Genomic DNA, 6,844 nt, shown 5'->3' with positions numbered 1-6,844 from the left:
CATACTCACCACAGTGACTGAAAACTGCTGTTTTAAAAGGCTTAACATGAAAAGCAATTTATCAACCACACCACTAAGTTTGACTTCCACAACACTGTAAGCAGATTACAGGTATTCTGAAATTAACCACAATTTTAATTTGTAATCATAAGCAAGTATTTCAGCAGTCATACATTACCTGACTACACCTGTAGCTGACATAACAGTATTCCCTGGCTATCTACTGTTGAATTTGTGCCCTGTCTGGCATCTACAAAATAGAGAAACCTAAAAAATGAGGGTTACCCTTGCCTTCTGGATTAGCTGCAAAGGTGGAACCCATTTTTTTCCTTTAAAGCGTAGAAAGCAAACCACCACCCAGAATTCAAACAAATGTGTCAGCGAGCACTCAGGAATGTATCACCACAGATACCCAACCTGTCAGTATGAGAAAAATGTTTTGTAACTACTCCGTGAAGTTAGCGTGATCACTTGTAAGTTCCAAAAAGGGGAAAGGGGAAAATTATTACTTTTCATTTCCTCATGGTTTTAATTTAGACAAGTCTACAGAACATTTATGCATAGTAAGACACAAATTCCTATAACCGAATACATTGTTCTCTCCATTTTTTCTTAAAAGTACAATACAATAAACTCTTACATACATAACAAAATGTATTTGCTCAGTTATCAGATATTTGTTTATAAAGCTTTCACAGTTACCTAACAGGTTCAAGTTTAATTCACAAAAGATTAATAATTTAGCTTCTGAAACTTTGTGTTACTTCCCATAAAAGACATTCACCCACATCTACAGTTCAAAAGGTTTAATCTTTTATTGCAGCATTACCAAGGGTCACGATGGTAACTCCAGCCAAGTTAGGAAAACAGCACTGCTATTAATTATTATTATTTACAGTACATAGTAGTAAATTAATTGGGCAACAAAAGGTATCGCTATGATTTATCAGAGTATTAAAAACTCATTCACTGGATTTTTTTTCCTACTGAACTACTGCATTCGGTATTATAAAGCAAGCTTTTTACCATTTTATTTTAATTAGCAGAGCCGGTTTGGGGAAAGTAAAATGGAATTCTTGTGAATGTTAGTGAGAAGAGAGTAGAAGTTATGTTATCATTAGAAAAACAAAAATTTAGGGTAAATATTATAAGAAGATTTCCTTCATCTTACATTTATGCAACTGCAGAAAATCCACCAAAAAGATTGTTCAGGAAGTCCAACATCTGGGAAACTTAAAGAAAACCTGGACAAAAGACAAGAAATACAAAGTCCAGCTTTAACAAAACGACTGGTAACCAGATAGGTTTTTCTCATTATTACTTTTTATAATTTATGAAAAAGTATTAACCGACAATGACATTGCATTTGAGTGTCAAAAATCAAGCCTATTTCTGCTTCATCACCACTCTTTTAGAGAACTTTTCAGATATAAGCCATCTCTATTAAAATGGAAAAATGTAACTAACATCTGGCAAACCTTTAGATAGTAACATGCTCATTATTATTGTACAAAAAATTAATGAACTATTTTCCATTTCTTATCATTAATACTGTTTTTGGAACTACTACATTTGTGCTAAAACTGCTAAAGCAGCCAATACGGTACAGAGATGTAAAGACCTGAATTACTGAGCTCAGCACTTTTGCCTGCATGTACGATGCTCCCAAATACATTATGTGTAAGAAAAAGAATGTCTTATTGCATAACATTCTTAATTGCATCGCTCCCTGCAGGACTCCATCAAAACACGGTATGTTGTATCTTTATAAAAAATGTTATGTAGAAGGAATTGAGAAAAGCAGAGAGCTAGTGAACAGATAGCCATTGCACATAGAGTTACAATGTATTATGTATTTAATAACCTAAATTTTTCAGTAGACAGTGCAGATTTTTAGTAAACCTAAATGGACATTAACTCCACATGCTTATATGTAGCACGACCTTTACCTGCTCTTATAAAGAAGATAAGCTATTAGCCCTAATTACAGATACTGTTTCCATGCTCACAAATACTGTGTAAATATTCCTTCAGTTAAAAACATATTTAGAGTTCATTGCTTTCCAGATCTGAAGTTATTTAAAAGTTGGAGAAGAGGGAGGTTTTCTGAACTAGGCTTCCAGGGGAAGTGGGTGAGTTTGTTCTCTGAAAGCACATTATCAGTGTGCTTCCTGGGGGAGAGGAACAAAAGAACATGGTACGCGAAGGGCATCTTCCTGAATGGCTTCCCAAGACTGCTGTGGGGACATCATCTCTCATTCTGATAATTCACCAAAGGTCTATGCTATTTAGAACATGCATGTGTAGAAAAAGAAAAAATAAAATTTAAAAAAAAAAAATTCTGACTTCAGCAGATAAAGTGAATCCTTGGGATTTGTGTGCAAAACCACAAAGAGACAAACTTTTGTATCCCCTAGTATAGGAAGGTTTCTTTTAATTTCCATGACAGCAATTGGGAACAAGCTCTTGTTCAATGCTTACAGGAGGATTACTTCACAGTTTTCCTATCACTTTCTTCGTCACCCTTGAAGCAGGTGGGGACAATCCAAACAGCATATTTGCAGTGATCAAAATGGTGTACTGTGAATCTGTGACTGTTGTGAAGCAGTTCCTTCAAATGTCATACTATCAAACACCTTTTAAGTTGGTTTCCCTTTGAAAACTCTAGCTTGGGCAGAAGGGAGAGCAAAGGAGGTGGTAAAGAAGAGACTAGAACGGAGATGCTGATGGTTAGATTTGTATTGACCCTCCCAAGGTTTCTACTGACATTCAGTGGAAGCCTTTCCACCGTACTGTCTGCCCACCCACCTACTGTCCTTAATACAAGATTTTATTACAGTATATCAGATGGAGAGTGCTTGTAAAAGCATCTGATTTTATCTCAGTCAATGCAGAAAAAAGCCCTCATTCTCACGGTGCTGATCTAGAAAAAAAGTATGTCAGCCTTGTTAGGAATTTTATGGAATCATAAAAATGTCACTGCACCTTCCTAGACAAAAAATAAGCTCATTAATATCAGTGGCAGTCTTACATGAATAAAGAAATTAAGAGATGATTAGTACAAAGCTAATTAGTACACTGTGTTGGGTGTCCGTGTCCAGGTTTTCTTGGGGGTGGCGGCAGGGCTGGCCTCTGTGAGGAGAGGTCGGGGCTGCCACGCGCCAAAACACAGCCGGTTCCAGCCGGAGCTGAGCCCGTCAGTGACGCTGGTGGCACCTCTGTGGAAACGTATTTGAGAAAGGGCAAAACGCTGCCCGGCAGCGAGGGGGAAGTGTGAGGAAAAGTGTGAGGAACAGCCCTGCAAGCACCGAGCTAGGAGGAGATGTGGGGTGGAAGAGATGCTCCAGGGGCCGGAGCAGGGATTCCCCTGCAGCCTGTGGGGAGACCGCGGGGTAGCACCCAAACTGCAGCCCGTGGAGGGCCCCATGCCGGAGAAGGCAGATATTTCCTGAAGGAACTGCTGCCCGTGGAGAGACCCACACTGAAGCAGGGGAAAAGTGTGAGGTGGAAGGAGCAGCAGAGATGAACTGTTACCGACTGACCACAACCTGCCATTCCCAAACCCCTGCCCTGGCTGGGGCTGCGGTGGGTAGAGGAGTCAGGAAGGAAGGAGTGAAGTTGAGCCTGGGAAGAAGAGGAGGGGAGGGTAGGAAGGTGTCATTTTAATTTTGTCTTTGTTTCTCACCATTCAAATCTATTTTGTTTGGCAATAAATTAAATCAATTTTCCCCCAGTCAAGTCTGATTTGCCCATGCCGGTAATTGGTAAGTGATCTCCCAGTCTTTATCTTGACCCCTGAGCTTTTTCATCTTATTTTCTCCCTGTCCTGTGGAGGAGGGAGATAAGAGAGCAGCTGGGTGCACAGCTGGCTGCAGTCCAAGGTCAACCCACCACATCCCCAGGCTGATGAACACTATTGACTTGCAGTTGAGGGGGGAACATGACAAAAAAGGGGGGAAAGTTAAATACAGTAAATATAAAAAGAGGGGAATATTAGATTTATTTGAAATCTTATCCCTACCTGGATTATTATTGACTTTAAGTTCTGCGGTCGGTCTCCGATATATTTGGATATTTTGATCACACATTCATATTGCCAATATTTATTTCGGTGACACATTTGGGACTCTGTACTCATTTAGTTCTATTCTCAGCACACAACTGGAACCCTAAATATAGTCCTAGTCTGTCTGTGTGTATCATGCTGTGTAGCTACAACAGGCATGCTTTACTGTAGTAACCCTTTCTCCCACTCTCGAATTGTGTAAGCACTTGGAAGGATCTGTATCTACAAATGCCTAATTTATTTTATTGTGTCAAATCCTGTATATATCTATATCTATTTGTAGGGAAAGATGTGAATGAAACTGTATGGATATTTGGGAAGGCTACATAAAGAAACATGCTTTCTAACAAACATTATATTCATCTGACAAGGATTATCTATAAAACAAAAAAAAAGTAAACTAAAAATACTTTAAAAAACCACAGTATTTTCAGGAGATATATGCTGAATACACATTATGACACCTCCAGTACACTATACTTTTACACATATCTTTTCCTGAGATGTATTTAGTATCCCTGAAATTTATTATCAATTAGCCTCCATTTGCACTAAATTTCTTCCACTATCACACAGTTAATTTCTGGTTACAAGCTCTGCTGATGCTACTTTTAATGCCAGGCCCACCATCTTCTCCCACATATTGAAAAGTGACTTTTTTTTTTTTTCCAGACAGCTTCCCCCCTTCCCCACCTCCATGTCTCCTTTCCTTAAGTAACCATAAAATTCAACCAAGAATGTTCAGTAAACTTCTTGTCCATCAGTAATGACACTCCTGACTGGCTACTAAAGAGTACCAGTCTTGTTCTTACACACTCGATTTGTATAGCAGTTGTGATACTTATCTAACGGTCCACAAAAACACAGCTTTCAATGGTTACAGTAATTGAGCAAAACACATCCATTCTGAAATTATTAATACTATCACAGGGAGATTAATTTCCTTTTGATGTTCTTCTATCAGGAACTCTACTTTGACTCATTGATGTCACAAAACAAATTAGTAGCCAAGCAGTATGATATTAAAATCGGACATTATTCTGCCGCTGATATCAAACAATAAAGTAGCAGATGGCTTTTTTTTAGAAATGGCTTTCATGTCAGAGTAAAAGGCTGCACAAACCAAAATTATTTCTTTTTCTGGAAGTTGTTCTTGTTTGGTTGCATATCTGGATCAAGATCTTCAATGTATGAAAAGACTATATTATACGATAAAAGGTCAAACATTCAATGGCATACAGTTTATAAGAGATTTCAGAACCTTTATGTTTTGGCTCTTTAGCTTCAAAATGGCAATAAAACATAACACTTGGTGAAAAAACAAACACCGACCAACTTGTGTGTACTTTTGGACAAAATATTTGCCAAACATTCAATTTTAATAACATTGTCTTTTTATATACAAAATTTACTTATAACACATGCTACACTTGCTCTGAAAGGAATTATCCCTTCATAATTAATTAAAAGCAATGATATTTACACTGACATCAAAACTGGGTTTGTAAGATCAAGCATTAGTGTTCCAATGTTCTTCATTTCCACACTAAGCCTGAACTTGCTTCTCCAGTGAATTAAAGACAAATATTAAGGATTTTGTCATTTGTTTCAATGGGAGGTAAATGCGATTCAGTGTCCTCCTTCAAAGGTGTCTTCCTATGATCCTACCAATGTCATAAGGACACATTCTACCTCTCTCCATTCAGCATAGCTACTCTTTTCAGAAATTGTCACGGTATTTGAATACCCAGGCTTAGGGACACGTTTCTTTGTTGAGGAACAGACCAACCCATAGCTGATACATTTCCTCCTACCGACTGCTGGTAAGCATATATACTGTCAGGAGGAGTAAAAGGCTATTTAATAAAACAATGTTGTCTATGACTACTTTTAAATGAATGAATTAAACAAAACACAAAGCACAAAGGTTTGTTTCATGTTGTGTTTAACACTAAAAGACAGGTAACTAAATGCAGGTTTTATGGAGCTATTCTTGCCCACCAGCAGATGGCTGGAACTTCAAATACAGCAGAATCTTTGCATTTCAATTGCACAGATGAGGACAGCCTATGTAACGCATTTCCTGTACGTGGTCAATTCTATAGCTATAGCTTCATATAATACAGTTTCCAGCGGTTAGGAAAATGAGCAAAATAGGGCCACTTACTTTGATCTGACCCCATGGGAATGGGAAGGAAAGAGCAGGCAAACATACTCACATTTTTAGTAAAAACAGAAGAGTCAAAATATAGAAACTAAAGAAATCCATAGAATCTCTAGAAAAGAATAATACTTCATTACCTCCTAAAAAAACACCTCAGCAGAGAAACATGAGATGCTGCTAAGTGGATTAGCTGCAATACAAATCCTATTGAACAGAACAGGCCTTCTAACAACTTGCAATTTGCATTTCTCCGTGGAGGACTGGTGATTAGTTTTGCGTTAATTGCAGCAACCTGTTAATACTATCCCAGCCAGGTTTCACTGGCAACCAGAATCACTTTTTTCATTATCAATTCTTATTAGTTGTTGTCTGTATTTAATGTTAACATATCGGTCAAATTGAGTTTTCCTGTTATTCTCATTAATACAGGATCTTTTGAAAGCTTGGACTAATGAAAGAGGTTTGGGCGGGCTGGAGAGGATTAGCCACAGTTTGTATTATCTGTCTTTGAGAAAGTATCTGTACTTGGGTTTTTTCAGTCTTGTAAACTCTGTGCCATGATGTGACCTTTTAATATTCCCACTTGTCAAAAGGTAGACGCTTAAATTCACTTA

General features: G+C 37.9%; 1 long non-coding RNA gene across 1 annotated transcript in view; it reads right to left on the bottom strand.

The window, feature by feature from the left end:
- Positions 1 to 314: 314 nt before the first annotated feature.
- The window catches only part of LOC143165618 (uncharacterized), a 22,065-nt gene continuing 15,535 nt past the window's right edge, over positions 315 to 6,844 (bottom strand). The window contains exons 2-3 of the long non-coding RNA XR_012996284.1: positions 1,172 to 1,244; positions 315 to 417 (exon numbers count right to left, since the gene is read on the bottom strand). This is a non-coding gene — a long non-coding RNA (uncharacterized LOC143165618). The remainder of the gene's footprint in view (positions 418 to 1,171; positions 1,245 to 6,844) is intronic.

Source organism: Aptenodytes patagonicus, chromosome 11 (genome assembly GCF_965638725.1).
Source record: "Aptenodytes patagonicus chromosome 11, bAptPat1.pri.cur, whole genome shotgun sequence".
Classification (NCBI taxonomy): Eukaryota; Metazoa; Chordata; class Aves; order Sphenisciformes; family Spheniscidae; genus Aptenodytes; species Aptenodytes patagonicus.
Note: the sequence above shows the minus strand (reverse complement) of the source record. Positions and strands in the feature narration are given on the sequence as shown.